General features: G+C 37.8%; 1 long non-coding RNA gene across 1 annotated transcript; it reads right to left on the minus strand.

Moving 5' to 3' along the window:
* Positions 1–373: 373 nt before the first annotated feature.
* Positions 374–21,102, minus strand: LOC138804984 (uncharacterized). Its single transcript, XR_011365391.1, has 5 exons — positions 20,839–21,102; positions 11,811–11,874; positions 6,056–6,240; positions 3,636–3,753; positions 374–500 (listed from the first exon to the last, which is right to left on the minus strand). It is a non-coding gene; the product is annotated as an uncharacterized lncRNA (long non-coding RNA).
* Between the last annotated feature and the right edge of the window lie 68 nt (positions 21,103–21,170).

The raw sequence follows: 21,170 nt of genomic DNA on the forward strand, positions 1-21,170 counted from the left end.
GTTTCTCACTTGTCAATTCAATGGTGTTGCAAACCTCATTGGAAAACTGCATACACAAGCAAAAGTTTACATACAGTTTCAGGAGATGCACAAATATCTCAAAATTTAAGGACACTAAATTATTAATTCTTAGTTAAGGAATTCTTAATTCAATTTGAATTAATTCAGGAGTCTTGAACAAACCTACGGTTGGACCTCAGTTCTTAAATCTCAGCCTCCTGAGTAGCTAGGATTATAGGTGCAGCCATAGGCACCTGGCAGAACTGTTTTTATATTAAGCTTTTCTTCAAAAAGTGAACAACAATACTGTCTTAGAAATGCATTTTACTTGAGCACCAAGTATCTCGGCTTTTTTCTCTCTAACACTCTTGGGCTCCATTTTCATCAGACTCTTGCTCCTTTAGAACAGACAAGTTAAGTAGAATCCGCTAGCCCGCTGCATCTGGCTCCTTCGTCCCGGACTCTCTGTTGCTCAGGTATGGCGCCTGCGCTCGGTGGACCTGTTGCAACAATGAGAAGTACAAGTTGTCATGTCCAAAACAAGCTTTACAACGTCGGTGCGGGGCGGGGGGCGGGGGGGGGGGGGGGAGAAGGATTGGGACTGGGGGGGGAGGGGGGAGGCTGGGAAGGGATGTGAAGGGTAAACAAAGGAGGAGGCTGCAATGCTTGGTAAGAAATGTACGCATTATCCTGCCCATGTAATTGTAACCCCTCTGTACAGTATGTTCAAAAATAAAATAAAAAAATAAATTAAAAAAAAAAGAACAGACAAGTTAACGAGGGTAACTAATTTCTTCACTCCTTCAGCAACAGGCACTTGGCCAGCTCCTCACTGTTGCTTTGCCAGTTAACGGAGAGTGCACAGCTTCATTTCACTAACAGGTTCATGGTTTCAGCTTGCAATGTCTGCCCATTTAACTTTGAATAACCTCCTCTTTTTTTTCTTCTTTCTCTTCCTTTCTTAACTACTATTAATTCACCTTTAGAATCCCAGCCATGTGGCACACATTCTTCCCCCAGCAAGCTAATTTAGTCAAGTACAATTGAAATCTGCTGTCCTGATCTTGAATTTTGGAGCTCCACTCCTCATCCCTGAATCAGCTCCCCATGTTTTGGCCTTACTTTTTATTCACCTGCCTTTTGGATCTTTTCCATCTGGAACCTATCAGACAACCAGAGCCTGCATAGTTTAATACTGCTCAATCTACCTCTCATCTATAATTCATAACCTGTCTTTTCATCTGCATTTGTTTACTATGTTGTGGTATGCTCACACGACTTTGTAGAATTAATGTTTGATCTTCTCCCTCAGCACTTGTCCATCAAATGTGCTGGCTGTCACCCCCTATTAGGCCCCGGTGTTTATGCAAAACGACTCCCATTTAGAACATAAAAGTGAGCTGGAAACTTGTGCAGGACAAATTATTTTAAGTGGACTTGGGTCACAATTATTAATAGTTAAAGAGAAATTTGATCAACCATCAGGCATCCTTTCAGAAGCAACAGAAGTTCTACAATTGACTGGATTTTCCTTTTATCCTTTTTTTAAAAAGGGCATAGTTTTATATGTAATGTCTTCAAGTTATTAACAAAGCAGTTCTTTATTAATGTGAACTGGATCACATATTATATTCAGTCTGATCTTGCTCTTGTACAAGGCCACATACTTATGTCTAATACATGAGACAGTTTCACTGAAGTCACACACAGTGTATATTTTAAAATTGTTTTGCACACGAATACAATCAACTGAAAATCTAAGTGTGGAGGGCACAATACAAGTTAGTATAATGTGGAGTGGGGAAGGGAAAAAACAAATTGTTTAAATAGGGGTACAGGTTGACCCATTGCAACAATGAGATGTACAAAATGTTATGTCAAAAATGAACTTTATGATTTAGGCAGGGGGTGGGGATGTGGAGTGTAGGTGGAATGGAAGGGATGGTAGGGGAAAAACAAAGGAGGAGGGAACAATGCTTGATAAGAAATGTTGGAAAAAATTATATTAAGTGAAGTAAGCCAGGCCCAAAGAAATATAGGTCCCTTGGTTTCCCTTATTTGTAATAACTAGTGTATGTCTGAGTCAAGCAGAAAAGGTCAGATAAGTTGATGTTAGGCAAAATGAAACCCAAGATAAGGACACAAATGTTTTTTATTCTTGCTGTTGTTTCTAACGTATTTATAAGATGGTTTCTTGTTGCTTTGTATGTCCCTCCCCCATGGTATAACTCCTGTTTTCACTATATTTTGTGATATTGGTATAATTTGTGGAGGGGAAGGAAAAAAACCAAATTGTTTAAATAGGGATACAAGTGGACCCATTGCAACAATGTGATGTACAAAATATGCCGAAAAATGAGCTTTACAACTTTGGTGGGGGGGGTGTTGGGGAGGGGGTGTTGGGGAGAATGGGAAGGGGTGGGAAGGAGAGACAAAGGAGGAGACAACAATGCTTGATAAGAAATGTCCTCCTTACCTTGCTCATGTAATTCTAACCACTCTGTACAGTATTTTCACAATAAAAACCTTATTTTTTTTTTAAAAAAAGGAGCATGTTTACTGTTTGTCAGGCCCTCGTACTTGGGATTTTTTTTTCAGTAAAGAGTAAAGGACAACCAAATCCTGGAGAAAAAAAATCTGCTTAGTGGGATCCCTATATACCAACTGGCATTACTGGTAAAATATACAAAATAGTCATAAAAGACTATATTGATCTATTTACTGCTCTACAAGAATCCAATGAACTGAATAACTTTTCTACATTTTCAGTGTTCTTAAAAGTGTGCCTCTGATTGTATGATTAATAATGCCAACACTCATGAGTGGCTCTTGATGTGTTGATACTGTGCTTATCAATTTCTATAGACAATTAATTACTTTAAATTTTCAATGTTCTTATTTATTTATTGGGGGTAATGGTGATTGAACTCAGGTCCTTGTCCCTGCCTGTTCAGATGTTCTCCCACTGTGATTAAAGCCTCTAGCCTTTCTTTTTTAAAAACAGTCGTTTTTTTTTTTTTTTTGAGACAAGGTCTCTGTTCCTTACCAGGGCACATAATAGACCATGATCTATGTGTCCTTTAGACTTCCTGTTATAGGTGTGATGATGGTCATACTGCATCACACCCAGCTTCTTTCCATTGAGATGGAGTCTTGTGGAATTTCCTTCCAGGGCTGGTCTGGAAATAAGATCCACCTCATCACAGCCTCACATTCAGTGGGGATATTAGACTTATACCACAGCACTCAGTGGACCACAGGAGCCCAGGGAGGTGGAGATGATCTTAATTCTTAAGTGGTACTTAGGGTGTGGAATTTTTATTTAAACCTTTTTTGGACATTTCAGACCCAATAGTTCAGCTCTCCCTAACAATGAGCTCTATTGAGTCCATTCTTCAGTTAGCATTCCTTAGAGCTCTGCACTTTGCAAATCATGGCAAAGACCATCTGATTTTTACCCAGACTTTGGAATTGAGCAAGGCTCCACTGGGCATAATCTGAACACTGAGGCACATTGAGCTGAGATGGTTTTTCCAAGAGGGCAAGGTAGGTAGCAAAGCTATGGCCAGACCTGAGGTGTGAATTTCCAGCTGAGGGCTTTATACTGCTCCTGTAGTGCATTCTTCAGTCCTCACCTGGAATATGCCCAGAATGAAGTGCAGGCCTCATTCCTCCATGAAACTTGACACCTGTGTTCTGCCAGTTTCTTCTGTCCATGTGAATCACACCATACTCGAGGTTGATGTTTCTTGCCTTTTTGCATAACACATATGAGGGAACAATTTAGGAAGATTCATATTTGTTATTTCTCAATTCCCTAAGTCAAATTGAGCCTCATACCCAGCAGGTCTTTTGATAGGAGGATTCACTTCCTCTGCTACCACAATTTGCTGTCATCCCTATTTTCCTCTCCAATAGGTTAAGAGAATAATGACCCAAAGGGAAGAAAGACAAATGAACCTGAATACAAGAAATAATTTTTGTGAAGTCCCCAAACCAAATAAAATTGTAAAGTTCCATCACAGATGCATAAGGATTCCAAGTACCTGTACCTATCAGACCAGGTTAAAAGAAGGACTAGAATAAACACTGAAAAGTGTCAATTTTCTTATTACTGCTTGTGATTCAAGGAGACCTATCCAAGCTTGATGGTGAGTGAACTGCACCATTGATCTCTTAACCATGCCCCATATCCCCTCATGAACGATGGTATACCACTCCCTCATTGCTGGCATATTGACTTGAGTGGATCACAGACAAACCCTGGTAACAGGCATCTTTCCTTGCTTGAGGTAGCCTTCAGCCTGCCACATGATAATGTGGACTACACAGGTTGATCTCTGACATACAACACCACTCTAAGACTGCCTCAACAGCAGCTCCCTAAGGGATGCTCAGGGGCCCCCGTTACAGCCTTATTCCAGCTTAGGTTCACTCTACCTTCCCTTTGCTTTCAGACATGCCTCCCAAGAGTTTTCCCTAATGAACCCTCTGCCTGGGCTCCATGCCTGGTCTCAGTCTGTTTCCAGGGAAACCAGTCTAAGATACCATATAAAGCCATATCAGAATAATGAAAACAACATGGCTACATTGATTTGAATAATAATAAAAATACTTCTTTTTTAGCTTCTTCAAGGCTGCTGTTTTATTACTCAATGTCATAATGAACTTGTGTGTATTGTAAGGAGTGGGAACTTTCTCCCTTATGTTCACAGTTGCTTTCTGGTCCAATTTAATAATGATGAAATTTGTTCCTAAGAATAAATCTTATTGTTTTTCTTTTTATTTCTAATTAAGATGTCAGTAGAATTTATATATATATATATATATATATATATATATATATAATTTAGGTGAGCTAATAGGGTACATAACCTCATGGCACACATAGCCTTGTCTACCTGAGCAAACCTGCTGGCGTTCATTTCTTTGAACAGATTTCTTTGGATAAAAGCCTAACTGGGGTTTGAGCTAAGGATCTGGCACTTAAGCGGTTGGTGCTCTAAAATTTGAGCTATTCTCCCAGCCCAGCTTTGTGCTATTACTTTGGAGATGAAGTCTCACAGACTTTTCTGCCCTAACTGGCTTCAAACCTTGATCTACCAGGTCTCAGCTTCCTGAGTGGCTGAGATTATAGGTGCAAGTCTCCAGCATGTATCTTGAAGGGATTTCTTGCAATGATAGATGCGGATCCTTCAGTGGACTTTCAGGATCTTCTGTAGTTTGGATATTTGAGTTGCATAGTGCAACAGATATGGTAGATTATAAACAGATGATAAGCAGATATTATAATAATGAATTTAATGAATGTCAGTTGACTATGTGCTTTATTTACTCCATTATAGAAGATAAACATGAATAATTTCTTTTAAAAAATGTTTAGGTCTGAGACCAGGATTCAAACTAAGAATCTGATGCTTTCACTCATTAACTAGTACCCTACCAGCTGAACCACTGCTCCAACCTCTAGTTTCAACTCCTTTGAATTTTGCTATTCCAATCAGCTGCCTTGTTCTAAGATTAACAGAAGAGCCTAAGGACCTATTTTTCTCACCATCTAAAAGAAGGGAAACATCTCAGAGAAACTAGATACTCATGCTTGAAATATAAAGTATCAATAGTATAACTAAACCAACAATTGTGTTCTTTCCTGGTGTGAGAGACTCCTGGAGCACTGGGACAGACACCGGTCCAGATATGCTGGATGCCATCCTCATCCCTTGCTTGCCACCCTTCCCTGTGGGAAAAGCACTAGCTGCACCACCTGCTGCTTAGCTCTTTCACCAGACCTTAGTATCTCCTATTTCTGATTCCAGGAAGCCCTTCCACACAGAGCTTTACAGCATGATCTCTTACTTTATTAAAGTGTGAAGTAAAATTGCAGCTATCATTTCACTTATTACATTACTCATGCAGCAATTCTTCCACAGGAATTCACCTTCTTTCTCTTTGTATGAGAATGTGACAGATTTATAATTAAAGAATAAAACAAGGAGCACTTTGAGATTTACACAAATAGAGATGAGAAGGAACATCTGCTCCCCCATAAACTGACCTTTCATAGGTAGTCATGGTTGTACATTATCTCTCCATGTGTCTGGTTATTTTCAAAATATAACCAACAGGACCACTTTTACCAAGAAGCCTTCACGCAGCCTAAATTTCATTCTCTTTTGAATGCGCACTTTTGAGTTGTCTCACTCTCTTCTTCCATATAATGAGAGCCTCCTTTCCTGGATACTGACGTTGAAAAATCAAGACAGAGACTATGTATTATTCATTTTTGTGGCAAGAATTGAATTAAGAGCCAGGCTTACAGTAGATGCTTGATAAATGTCTTGAATTGAACTGTGTTCTGGTGTAAAGCATTCTTCATTTCATTCCTAAATTTTAATTGAGATTCAGGTTAGCAAACTTTCTGAATTCATTATCTCATAAGCTAGCCAGAGTCTTGCTCAATCCTATTGGTCACTTTTGTCCTCAAAGAAAGTTGCAAGAGGAATGGATTTAGGAAACAAGCCAAAGAAAGACATTGGATCACTGGTGTATTTCATATTGCTGGAAGAGTATAGGGGAGTTCATTTGTTTGGGGTTCTTGTGGCTGGAGGGTTCAAACAGCACCCTAACTTCTAGCATGGGCCCTGACTAAGTCTCTACATGGTTGAAAGGTTGAGTGCCAAAGCGGCACATGTGACAGCAAGAGAACAAGAGATCAAGGAAGTGCTAGGATCCTTACTTTTCCATGAACCCACATTAGTAGAAACAAATCCTTTCCTACCAGATTTGACCTGCTTTAACAAGGCAACATGAATTCTTTTACCATGATGAAGCCTCATAGTCTAATCACCTCCCACAGATCCTGGCTTTAAAAGATTCTACCTCAAGCACATGAACATCCAGGGTTCAACTATCATCCAGGTCACCAAATACAAACAAAACACAATTGTATTCTTCAGCTGTCCTGCTTTCAGGAAACAAGAATCATGCCTGAGTGGTGTCCACAAATGCTCTTTACCTCCACAATCAAACCTTCACCCTTGCACCATCAATTCCAGTCTCTCACCAGTTATCCAACTTACTGATGTGGCATTTACATGGCTCAGAACCTTCATTACTTGACCCACCTGCTGCTTCACTCACTTGGAATGTTTTTTCTAATGAATCAAATTCTTAATTCAAGATCCAAATCAATTCTACTTAATCGGGGGAAAATGGATGATCTGGCTGCCTTAATCTAGTCTTTCTTCAACATTGAATACCATGGAGAAAATATTATAAGCAATATAAAGTTGTTAGTTACAAATATCAAGGCTTGGTTCATTAAAAATCAAGGTACCATCAGGATTGGTGTCTCTTTAGAGAATAGTTTCTGAGTTAAAGAAGACACCTTGAACACTACAGCTCCTGGAGTAGATAAATGTTGTGTTCTCTTGTGGCAGAAAGGACAAAAGGATGAAAGAAACTTGGCTTCTGCGTTCAACCTTATAAAAATTTCTAATTCCATTCATGATGGCTTCACCTTCATGATTTATCACATCATAAAAGTCCTTGTACAAATTTTAGGAGTATACATTTAGATCACAGCAATGACATTCAATAAATGTATCTATTCTGACTTTTTTTACATCACTAATGTTTCTTTTATATGGATCTATCTGTCTTTCTGTACATCTGTCTGTCTTACTTCTAAATGGAGCTATAAATCCCTGGAGAGAAACAATAGTTCTTCTAGCTTGGCATCCCCCAGAGCTCTGAGCATAGTGCCCTGAAATAGGATGTATTCAGCACATATTCCCTGCTTGGTTGGCTGAACTTCCCTGGAGGGCTCATTTCAAATTAGTGCATTTTCAAATCGACCTCATTTTGCTGATCTTTCCTTTCCTGCTCAACCTTAATGTTCAAGTTCCCTGGGGCTCAGCTCATGCTTTATTCTTTTTCTTTCTCTATTTACATGAACCTCTTTGTGATCCCATCCCATCTCCTGCTTTAAATATCATTTTCTCCCAAGTTCATATTTCTATTTCAGACTTCCTCTGTCTCCAGATTCATATTTCCTACTGCATGCTCAAGAGTCATTTCCAACTTAGTATGTCCACAACTACGTTCCTGGTCCTTTTCTTTCATGTCTTGCTACTCTTCCTCCTTGCCATCACAGGTGACTCCTGCCTTCTGGCTGCTCAGGCCCAAATCCTTGCAGTTATCTTTTATTTCTCACCCTATATTAATGTTCTGTTGATTCTATCCTTGCACATCTGAAATCCAAATACTTCCTCTCACTTCTACTTAGAACTTTTCAACCGGAGACTTTGGTTTCTTTTACCAAGATTTAACTGTAGCTGCCTATGAATTCCATGTTATTTCCTCACATTATAATTACATAATTCTTTCCTACTGCACAATAAATAATACTTCTTTTCTTTTCAAAAGTCTACAGTGGCTTCATGTTTCTCTACTCATGAAAGCCATAGCCCTTGCAATGGCTTACAAGGCCTGATCTAACCTGCCCCTCCTGATTCCCTGTCAGACCCATACCTAATAATTCACCACCACCAGTTTCTATCTTTCAGCTTTAGCCATATGGACCTTCTTGCTGTTCAGAAATGCCTCCTATTTCTTGTACCAGCTTCCTGTTTGGGCAACTCATCCTCCAGCTTATTCCATATAAAATGTCTGTTCATCTCCTGATAAACTACCTAAAATGGTTTACTTGGCTTGTATTCCAACTGACCTTATGTTGCTTCATTTTTTTCCTCTATTTTCTATGGCACATATGACCTTCTAACTTACCAACCGATTCCAATTGTTTTTTTCACTGTTTACTATCTGCACAAAATGTGAAATCTGCACAAAAGTATGGGTCATTCATATTTCAATCACTGATATGTCCTACGAACCTAAAACTCAAAAAAAATAAAATAACTATGATTGACAACAAAGTGTATATACAGTACATCTTTTCTATATTTTGTATACTTATTAATTATAAAGCAATGAGATTCACTTTGATATTTATAAGCAAGTATAAATAATATATCAATAATGGCTGTTCATTCCTCTTGAGCCTTCTTCCCTCCTACTCTCTCTTTCATCAGCCTGTCCTCCTTCCCCTTCCCTAACACTCCCTCTTCAACTTTTAGATGTTCTTTATTTTTTCCTTAGTTTTCACATATGAGAGAGAACATGTAATACTTGTCTTTATGTTCTTAACTTATTTCACTCACTATTATGTCCTTTAATTCCATCCATTTTTCCAGCAGTGACAAAATTTCATCATTCTTTTTGGCTGAATAATACTCCATTGTGTGTATGCTACATTTTTACTATAAAAGAATAATTCTATATATTGGCAATTGTGAATAGCGTGATGATAAATGTAGGAATTCAGGTATGGCTATTGTATGCTGACTTCAGTTCCTTCAGATATATTTCTAAGAATGGGCTAATAGGATCATATAATAATAGAATATATTTTCAGTGAATGGAATAGTAAGATAAATAGAACAGCTCTTATAGATTTTATTTATTATGTTTCTGCTGCCACTGTAATAAGAATTTGTTAAATTATGTTTAGCTTGAATTCAATAAATCCCTTTGCAGAAACATTATCGTTATATTTGCACCGATTGAAGACAGAAACATGCAAATAAGGAGCATATGACAGAAAGAAGTATGTAAGCAAGTAGATGTAAGACATCAAAGATGGCTAATTCAAGTCAAGATTAACATAAAAGAAAAGGCATTGTGTGAGACCCATCAGGTTGGACAGTGTAGAAGATGAAGGAGGAATTCAAGGGAGGCTGATGTTGTGATTAGAGACTAATCTGAAGGAAGAGTCACCTGGATCTCATGATTTTAGTTGGAGATGAAACAGAATGGGTTGCTTTCTCCAGTCCTCTATTGCACACAAGAGCATTAGCGGAAAACCGGGTCCCTTGGGAACTGGGAGGTTAGAGCAGAAGTCTTCCACTTTAGAGTAGTGAAGTTTTAGTACTCTCACCTGACACCAGCAGGAAGGCATTTGCTCTGTGAGGTACATTTGCATATCTTGTCTTTGTTTACTTCATTTGGATCTGGAAACAGGCCATGTTTATGCAGTCTTAATATCAACTGCAATCTTCAGTTGGTTAATTAAAGAAATGAATTTGTTACGTGAAACCATGGAACCATTTTCCTACATAAACACTGTATCAAATGGGTCAGAGGTATTTCAGGTTTTTTTCTCTCACCTCACAGTTACCTACTAATTACTTTTTTATCTTGATTAGAAATGGTGATCCCTCAGGCCTCTGGAAATAATTCCAATTAAGCTTCACATAATACCAATTAAAAAACTTGGAAACTGGTCTAGATGCACTTTGACTCCTCTGGCATTCCTTACTGCTGCCACAAGTGCTCTCAAAGCCCGAGAGATACTGATACCACAACAGTCTGTCTCATGGTTTCCAGTCTCAGGAAGCTCCAGGCAGAAAAGAGGACAGCTCTAAGAAGTTGGTAGACTGGTCAGCTGCCAGAATGTTGTGAAAACAAGCTATATGAAAGAGTCACGGGCTTTGAAAACTTAAATAGTCAGGTTTAACGTGAGCTTCTGCACCTTTACTCCCATCACAACCATGTGCACAGCCTTTACATGAACCCTGGCATTACCTCTGTCCTCAGAGATTGTGCTCCTGGTGTCATAGGCAATAGGGCCATGTGCATAAGAATATATTATCTAATTATATTTAATTCATAGTATTTAGAGTGATTTCTAGTTTGTTTGCATACTATTTTATTCTGGTATTTTCACAAAAGACATTTGTATCATTGGAGAGCAAAAAATTTTTACTATCAAATAACTTTCTCCTCAGAGGCATATCTTAATTTTCAACTTTCATTAAAAAGATAAAGAAAAACTCCATAATCACTAGATGAAGCCAGGAGATAGTGGTTCACACACGTAATCCTATCTACTCAGAAGGCTGAAATCTGAGAATTGAGATTTGAAGCCAGCCTGAGCAGACAAATCCAGAGATTCTTATTTCCAATTAACTAGCAAAATGCATCAGTGAAGGTGTGGCTCAAGTGATAGAGAGCCAGTTGTGAGGAAATAAGGTAAGCAAAAGTGCAAAGCTCTGAGTTCAAGCCCTCATATCATGTGTGTGCACGTGTGCAGGTACACACACATTCACACACATTACTAGACAAATAAACAAAGCCAAGTAAATCACATTATGCATCTTACTCATAGAAAAATAAGTACAAAAGCCAGGCAGAGGCAAGGAGGATCATGAGTTTAAAGCCAATTCAGGAAGTTAGTTACTCTATACCCAAAACAAACTTTTATGCAGGTCCTGGGACTTGAACTCGGGGCCTGGTATCTCTCATCTGCATTGAGCCACAGCTGCATTTTCAGCTTTTTGATGGTTAATTAGCGATAAGAGACTCACAGACTTTCCTGCCTAGACTGGGTTTGAACCACGTTCCTCAGATCTTAGCCTACTGAGTACCTAGGTTTTCATGCATGAGCCACCAGTGGCCAGCTAAACAAGAGCAAATAATGTTTAAAAAACTAGGCACGTGGCTTTCTTGATAGAATGTACACAGCCTTGGGTTCAATCTCAACACCAAAAGGCACTTAAGAAGAATGAAACATGTGAAAGTGGAAAAAGGGTTCAAGCTAGGGTTGTGGAAGAGAAAGGTTGTATTCTGAGTATATGAGCAAACTGTTGACCTGAGCTCCTTCCTTCCTGGAGACATGTGCCTGTGCTGACTCATCACATTAATTATGTTCCAAGCTTCTCAGCTTGGTTTTTCCCATCCCACAGTCTTACCAGTGGTAATGCTTTTTCTTGTTGTTGGTCAAATGTTGTGTGCCCAAAATTCATATATGGAAATCTAGTGAACAAGGAGATGGAATTAGAGGTTGGAATTTTGTGTCTGCCCCTGTTAACCTCTGTCTCTCTGTCTCTGTCTCTCTCTGTCTCTCTGTCTCTGTCTCTCTCTGTCTCTGTCTCTCTCTGTCTCTCTCTGTCTCTGTCTCTCTCTGTCTCTGTCTCTGTCTCTCTCTGTCTCTGTCTCTCTGTCTCTGTCTCTGTCTCTGTCTCTCTGTCTCTCTCTCTTTCTCTCTCTCTGCCAGTAGGAAACTTCAGACTCACTCATTTCAATTTAATTCACTTGTAATGCATCCCCAAATTTCTGAAAAATCAAGCTTCTGTAAGTGACACATACAAGGAAGGGGAAAGGCCAAATAATCTCTGAAGTTCTTACTCTGTCTTTCCAGTCCATTGTATCTTCTTTCTTTCCTGACTTATTCTCTAATACCCTTCATTTATATAACAAAAAATCCAAGCTATGTCATATTTAATTTTCAAATAAATAAAAAATATTTTATGATGGAGAGAAATAATCCATAAAAGAGAAAATTTGAAACACAGAAAACTCCCTTGAGAGCCTTGGAGTGCATATACAATGTTCCTAAATATACAGGTCCATCTAAATTCTGAGTGTTTGTGGACTAAAGCTTTTCACTTTTATTTAGCATTAAATCTTCAATATTATTCCATGTTTTTAAGATTTTTCAAATTTCATTCTAATGTCTGCACATTATTGCAGTATCCACATATGCAATAATATTTAAATCCATCATGTGCTTTTACCTAATTTGGGTTTTTTGCTACATTTTTCAGTAAGATATGTGTCCATAACTTCTATTTTTCAAAAACAATTAACTAAACTGGTACAAATTCACATCTATGCATAGACATAAAGAAACGAAACAGTGGAGTTGAATGAAATGTACTTTTACACTTACGTTTAATCCCATTTTTTTCCATTTTTTACCACATCAACACTATATCTGTGTGCTAAGGTAATATTTTCTATCAACACTGATGGCTTTCTGTTGTCACTGTTATATTTCAAATTGAATATTCTTCTCATGATATTCAGGGTAATAGCAAGCACTTAGATATTTATGTAGTGATAAAACATACAAATGTATACATACTGTACACATACAAACAGATACAGAGAGAATCGTTTTAAGAATTTAGCTCATGCAGTTGTGTTGGCTAGAAAATTCGAAGTCTCGGAGCAGTGTCAACCTGCAGATCAAGGAGAGTTATTGTAGTAGCTTGTGGTGAAAGGGGATCTGGAGACAGAATTCCCACTTTCTTGGGAGACCAGTTTCCTTTCTCTTATGGTATTCATCTGCTTGGATGTACCTTCAAAGCAAAGTGCTATGCTTTACTGAAAGTCTGTTAATTTAAATGTTAATCTCATTTTTGAAAATCTCCTGCACAGCCAATGTCTGACCATATATCTGAATATTGTGGCAAAGTTCACTTGACACACAAAATTAACCATCACAAGTATTACAAAACATCATGATCCCTTCTGCTTCTTTTGTCTAGAATTTCTTTGGTTATTCTAGATCTTTTGTTGCTCCATATGAATGTTTGGATTGTTTGCTCTATTTCAGTAAAGAATGTCATTGGTATTTTGATAGGAATTGCATTGAATTTGTATATCGTTTTTAACAGTATGGCCATTTTCACAATCCGACTATCCAAGAACATGGAAGGTCTTTCCATTTCCTGGTGACCTCTTTGAATTCTTTCATTAGGCTCTTATAGTTTTCACTAAATGTGTCCTTTACATCTTTTGTTAGGTTAATTCCTAGATATTTTATTTTTTTGAGGTTATTGTGAATGGGGTTGTTTCCTTGATTTCCCTTTTGGTTATACATTGATGGTATACAGAAAGGAACCGATTTTTGTAGGTTAATATTGTTTCCTGCTACTTTGCCAAAGTGGTTTTTAAGTTCTAGGAGTTCGGGAGTGGAGTTTTGGGGGTCCTTAAGGTATAATATCGTGTGATCTGCAAATAGGGATAGTTTAATTTCTTCCTTCCCTATGTGGATCCCTTTAATATTTTTTTCTTGTCTTATTGCTCTGGCTAAAGATTCCAGAACTATATTGAAGAGGAGTGGAGAGAATGGGCATCCTTGCCTTGTTCCTGATTTTAGGAGAATTGGTTGTAGTTTTTCCCCATTTAGTATAATATTGGCCATTGGTCTGTTGTTCATTGCAGCACTGTTCATAATAGCCAAGATATGGAAACAACCCAGATGCCCTACTACAAATGAATGCATTCAAAAACTGTGGTGCCTGTATACAATGGAATACTATGCAGCCATCAGAAAGGATAAAATAATGACATTCACAGGGAAATGGATGGAGCTAGAAAAATCATTTTGACCAAGGTAAGCCAAGATCAGAGAGATAAATGGCACATGGTCTCCCTGGTATGTGGATATTAAATTCAAAGTGCAAGGAGTTATGACAAAGTAAACAGTCCTCAAGAAACAAAGGACTTCTACTTAATTTGTTGTATCATTTCTAAATGACACCATGTTCTTGATCACATATATGATCAAGATATATAGATATATTATATATATATATATATCAACTGTACTGCACACTGATGAAAACAAACTAGCAGCTCAAGGGCAGTGATGGGAGGGAGGGAATGAGAGGGAAAGAGGGAACAGTACACTAAGCAAAAGGAAAGAAATCTACATATCACCCAACATGAAAGAAATAGTTGTATTGTCAAAACCCATAGAATTCACAAACATTATAGACCATGATAATGACAATTTGCCTTGTGAAAGTTAAAATGTGAAATTTTTGAAATTTATGTAATCACTTAATCTCACTAAAAAATTACAAAAAATAAAATAAAGTCACCCTCAAAAAAGAAAAAGAAAAAGAAATATTCGAATATTTCATACAGCTTTTAAAATAATGTGAAGAAGAAAAAGAAATTTTACAAAATCCAGACCTAATATTAAATAATGTTTTGATTTAATATAATTATTTTACCAATAATAATGAGAAAACATCATCTAGAAGTAATATAATTCTTATTATTGGGACTATCTTGATATTTACCAGTGTAATTAAAAATACTGTCTTAACAATGAAAAACAAAACAAAAAAAATCAAGCTTAGCACCAGGAAAATATTTATCTTGAAGCCTATTGGGATGCTAAGAAAACTACTTCTGGTAATTCTTTGAAAGAAGGATTTGTATCCTCTGCTATTGAGACATGACAAATACCAGTGGCACTCGATAATCAGTGTGTCATAGAATTATTCTTGGGTAAGCAAGTGTTCTGAAGCTGAGATTCTTCTAAAATGAACATCTGAATTTTGCCTTGACCAACAGGACAGTCTACTTATGTCCTGATCAGTCTTTGACCTCTTTTGAGTCCTTGACCTCTTCCTGCTGACCCAACAATTTCAGTTTTCAGCTGAAACCTCAGGAATTTATGTTAAGTTGAAAATCTGCATGTGTTCCTTTCAGTGTTCTTAAGATTATTACATCATAAGTAGGTAAAATTTCCCTCACAGTCCCTAGAAAACAGAAAACATCCATCAAATTGTACTGATCTTTCCACATGTCGCTGTTTTTTTAAATAAACATATTTCTCTTAAAATTGAGTTTGAGTCAAGCAATATAATTTAGTTAAATTTTCCCTTGCTCTAAGAAAGTTAAACAATCTCTAGTAAAATAACCATTGCTTCTTCTTTTATAAAATACATGAGAGCTTTATGATGGTTCTATGCATCTCTACCTGACTGTGTGGGATAAAAGAATATATATATATATATATATATATATATATATATGTACATATAGATACATGAAATATTTTTTATTATCTCATGACCAAGTTATAGTCATCTGATAGCTCTTTCAAATCTATCTCCAATGTGGAACTTTATTCTAGAATCATTATTCTCATCCTCCACTAGAAGTAAAACACCACAACCAGAGGAACAATTTGAAGCTTAATAACTCTAGTGCAAGTAGGTTTTATACAAGGTATTGATAGAAAAGAATTTTCATTGAAGAGAGAGCTCAATATCTGTCTTGACTAACCTAAGTTATGCTTATTTATAGCTTCCAGGTTCACTAAAGAAATTTAATATCTCCATCAGGAAGCAATTTATGTTATTAACAGAAATTTTTGAGGCCATCCTGACATTATTCACACCTACTAATTTTAGAATACATTTGATTTTTCCCCACTTATTTTAGTTTGTTTTATCTTCTGGTGCCAGTACTGGGGCTTGAACTCAGAGGTTCACATTTACACTTATTTACTCTACCATTTGAGTGGTACCTCCAGTTCTGGCTTTATGCTAGTTAATTGGTGATAATAGCCTCTGTTATTTGTTTGCTCAGGCTGGCTTCGAATCATGATTAGATCTCAGCTCCCTGCTTACCCAGTATGACAGTCATGAGCCATTGGTACCTAGCTTTTCCCACATTTGCTGCATTAGCCAAAATTAATTTTACTAAGGGTTATTTTTTTCTTTTTTTTGTACCTCAGTGTAATTTCTTTTTTTTTTTTTATTGTGAAAATACCATACAGAGAGGTTACAATTACATGAGCAAGATAATGGGTACATTTCTTATCAAGCATTGTTGTCTCCTCCTTTGTTTCCACTTCCCAACCCTTCCCATCTCGGCCCCCCACCCCACCCATCTCCCCCTACTCCAGCGCCAAAATTCGTTTTTTGGCATAACATCTTGTAGATCTCATTGTTGCAATGGGTCGATCTGTATCCCTATTTAAACAATTTGTTTTTTTTTTCCCTTCCCCTCCACAAATTATACCAACATCAAATACAGTGAAAGCAGGGGTTATACCATGGGGGAGGGACATACAAAGCAACAAAGAAATCTTCTTATAAATATGTTAGAAACAATAGCAAGAAAGAAAAAACATTTGAGTCCTTATCTAAGGGCTCATTTCGCCTAACATCAACTTATCTGACCTTTTCTGCTTGTCTTAGACACATACTAGTTATTGTAAATAAGGGAAACCATGGGACCTATGTTTCATTGGGCCTGGCTTACTTCACTTAATATAATTTATTCCAACTCTTTCCATTTCCTAACAAATAGGGCAATGTCATTCTTTCTGATGGAGGCATAGAATTTCATTATGTATATATACCATATTTTCTTGATCCATTCATCTACTGAGGGGCATCTGGGTTGGTTCCATATCTCAGCTGTGGTAAATATTCCTACAATAAACATAGTTGTGCTGGTAGCTTTAGTATGGTTTTGGTTCTGATCATTTGGGTAAATGCTCAAAAGTGGAATTGCTGGGTCATAAGGGAGTCTTTTGAGGAACCTCCATGCTACTTTCCAAAGTTGTTGAACAAGTTTACACTCCACCAACAATTCAATAGGGTTCCCTTTTGTCCACATCCCCCCCAGCATCTAGGGTTATTTTTTTCTGTTTATGTGGTGCTGAGGAATTGAACCCAGGGCCTCATGTATGTAAGGCAAGCACTGTACCACTGAGCCACCTTCCCAGCCCCTACTAAGGGGTTTTGTCAGTCTATTTACGTATACAATGTACCTTGATCAAATTCACCTCTCCATTATTCTCCTTCCTCTTGTTTCCCAAATCTATCTCAATATCCTTCATTGCTCCATTTTCATACATGTACATACACTTTTTTGTACTTTTTGATTGTAAAAATGCTGTAAAGAAGGGTTACAGTTACATGAGCAAGGTAATGAGTACATTTCCTATTGAGCATTGTTTCCTCCTTTGGTTTTCCCCTACAAGCTACATATACTTTTTGACTGCCTTCACCACCTTTGACCCTATCCTTTCCCTCCTCTCTCACTAGTATCTACACACTGGACAGATCTGCTTTACAAATTCTTGCCATTCATTTGGGGGGGGGGGAGTTATTTAATTGGAAAGATGAAGAGCAGGTGGGTTACAGTTACAAAAATAAGGAAATGAGTATATTTGTTTTTAATTATTGTTACCCTATCCCATCATTATCTCCCATTTACTCCCCCTTATTCCCTTCCTTCCTAAGTTGTAATGGTCAAGTGAGTATAATGTTGCTTTGGTTCATCTGTTGTCCTTCTGTGTCTGTGATTCCCTTTCCCTTCCACATATTGCACAATCTTTTTGTTGTTGTTGTTGTTGTTGGTTGTGGGGCTGGAACTCTGGGCCTGGGTGTTGTCCCAAAGCTCTTCAGCTCAAGGTTAATGCTCTACCACTTGAGCCACAGCACCACTTGTGGTTTTGGGGTGGTTAATTAGAGATAAGAGTCTCACGAGGACTTTCCTGCCTGGGCTGGCTTTGGACCTCGATTCTCAGTTCTCAGCCTCCTGAGTAGATAGGATTACAGGAGTGAGCCACCAGCATCTGGCTCATATACTGCATAATCTTCTTTGCAAAACATGAGGTCCAAAAAACTAAGAGAAATGAAGAAAAATAAAAGAAAGAAAAGAAAGAGCAAACTACATACAGGGTCTAATAAGAACCTCTTGTTTCCATATATTGGAATTCATATTGATATGCTTCATTATATATGGTCCTGGCTAATGACCTTTCCTCTACAAAGAGGAAATACAAATGTCCAAGAGACACATGAAGAATTGTTCAACATCCCTGGCTATAAAAGAAATCCAAATCAAAACAACATTGAGATTTCCACCTTACTAACTGCTGTTAGAATGGCCATAATCAAGATATCTAACAACAGATGCTGGTGGCCAAAGGGGAATGCTACTACACTGTTGGTAGGAGTGCAAACTTGTTCAACAACTCTGGAAAGCAGTGTGGAAGTTCCTCAAAAGACTAAACATAGAGCTACCCTATGACCCAACAATCCCACTTCTGGGAATTTACCCAAATGACCACAAACAAGGCCATACTAAAGCTACCAGCACAATGACGTTCATTGCAGCATTATTTATCATAGTTAAAATATGGTACTAACCCAGATGCTCCTCGATAGACAAGTGGATCAAGACAATGTGGTACATATACACAATGGAATTCTATGCTTCCATCAGAATGTAATTCTATATTGTTCCATTCATAAGGAAATGGAAAGACTTGGAAAAAATTATATAAGTGAAGTAAGCCAGACCTAAAGAAAAGTAGGTTGCATGATCTCCATGATATGTAAGAACTAGAATATGTATATAATTTTGTAACGGGATCTCAATAATCCAACTGCTTATTCCCATTCATTTTTAAGTGTGTGCTAGTTCCTTCAAGAGGTTTTACCATGGCATTTTGTACATGCATTTATTCTAGATTCACAGACTGACCCTCACTCTCACTTTCCCATCCACAACACCTTTATTATCCAACAGTTTTCGATGAGTTTTGCTTTTGCATCTTCAATGACAGGTGAAATGTATCTCAGTATTATATATGTATACAGATACAATCTTGTGTGTATTTACATATATGTTTATCTTTTAAAATTAATTTTTAAATAGCTTGTCTGCAGCCAGGCACTGGTCTGAGCGACCTGTAATCCTAGCTTATCAGCAGGCTGTGATCTAGGGATCACATTTTGAAGCCAGCCTGGACAGGAAAGCCTATGAAATTCTTATCTTTACTAAAATACAAACACACAAACAAAAGTGGAGTCTGACTCAAATGGCATAGTTCTTAGGCTTAAGCCAAAGAAGCTCAGGGACAGCATCCAGGCCTGAGTTCAAGCCCTAGGACTGGCATAAAAAAAATAAAAATAAAGAAATAAAGAAATCATCTTATAAATAAGTTAGAAACAATCACAAGAAAGAAAAAAAACATTTGAATACTTATCTTGGGGTTTGTATGTCCCTCCCCATGGTATAACCCCTGATTTCATTGTATTTGATGTTGGTATAGTTTGTGGAGGGGAAGGGCAAAAACAAACTGTTTAAATAGGGATACAGATGGACCCATTGCAACAATGAGATGTACAAGTCCTTATGTTGAAAAACAAACATTACAACTTTGGTTGGGGAGGGGGGAAGGGGAGATGGGAAGGGCTGAGAAGGGGAAACAAAGGAGGAGACAACAATACTTGATAAGAAATGTACTCATGGGGGCTGGGAAGGTGGCTCAGTGGTAGAGTGCTTGCCTTGCATGCATGAGGCCCTGAGTTCGATTCCTCAGCACCACATAAGCAAAAAGAAAAAAGCCGAAGTGGCGCTGTGGCTCAAGTGGTAGAGCACTTAGCCTTGAGCTGAAGAGCTGAGGGACAATGCCCAGGCCCAGAGTTCAGGCCCCACGACCGGACCCAAAAAAAAAAAAAAAAAAAAGAAATGTACTCATTACCTTGCCCATGTAATTATAACCCCTCTGTACGGTATTTCCACAATAAAAAAATTAAATAAACAGCTGGTGTACAAGTCAGTATAAGGGTGTAGAATGTTCACATGTCCATTAAAAATTCAAATTCAGATTATCAATGCATCTAATAAAGACTCTCATATAACATGATGTTGCTGAATCCTAAGAGTCATGTTCATGGAATTTTAGGTCTTAGTACTGATATATTACTCTGCAAAATAGAAATATAATTAGGTTTTTTTCCAGTTAGGTAGAAGAGAGCAAAAACCTGTTCAGTTATGAGTGATACAGAATTAAAAATAAATTAAACGTAGGTAAAATTTTTGAAATAGGTAAATATGTAACTAGATAAACAGCAGAAAGCAAGTTGGTGGACAGAAAAAGAAAGCTTGAAGGATATATACATGGTATAAGTCAAAGATGTGTTACAGGTAGTAACAGAAGTTGGAAGATTAAATAGCACAGCGAGCAGGCTATGTCTGTCTCGATACCTGTGCCAGGTTAGAAAGCAGCACAGGTGGAGCCCACTAGGCCAAGCTGAGGCCTGGGTCATGAACCAGGTGTCAAGGAAGTGAAGAAACAGAGGGTGTTCTTGACCAGAGAATAAGCAAAGTGTAAATTGTTCTAAAGTTACAGACAATTATGGCAAATACAAGAACTTTGCGTACCTTAAGCGAGGCCTACCAGGTGCTTGTCTTAGTTTGAATGCCTCCTTTATGCCCCATCTGCTTTTCCTGATGAATGGATACCTTTCTGATCAAGTATTGAATTGTGAGTAAGCCTGTGGCCTGTGAGTTCCCACAGCCTGATAATGATGGCCCTAAGCTTCTGGCTTTTCCCAGCACTTCTTGGCACAGAATACCACAAAACGAAGTTAGAAAGTATTTTCCTAGTCACCAACTGAAAGATTTTGTGACAATCCATCTGGCAATGTGTATGCATACAGGCACCACAGCTGGAGACCCACATAATTTTCCTCTTAGTGTTTCCTCTGCTGGTT

This window comes from Dipodomys merriami, unplaced genomic scaffold, assembly GCF_024711535.1.
Source record: "Dipodomys merriami isolate MVZ:Mamm:240054 unplaced genomic scaffold, mDipMer1.0.p SCAF_38, whole genome shotgun sequence".
In the NCBI taxonomy this organism is placed as follows: domain Eukaryota; kingdom Metazoa; phylum Chordata; class Mammalia; order Rodentia; family Heteromyidae; genus Dipodomys; species Dipodomys merriami.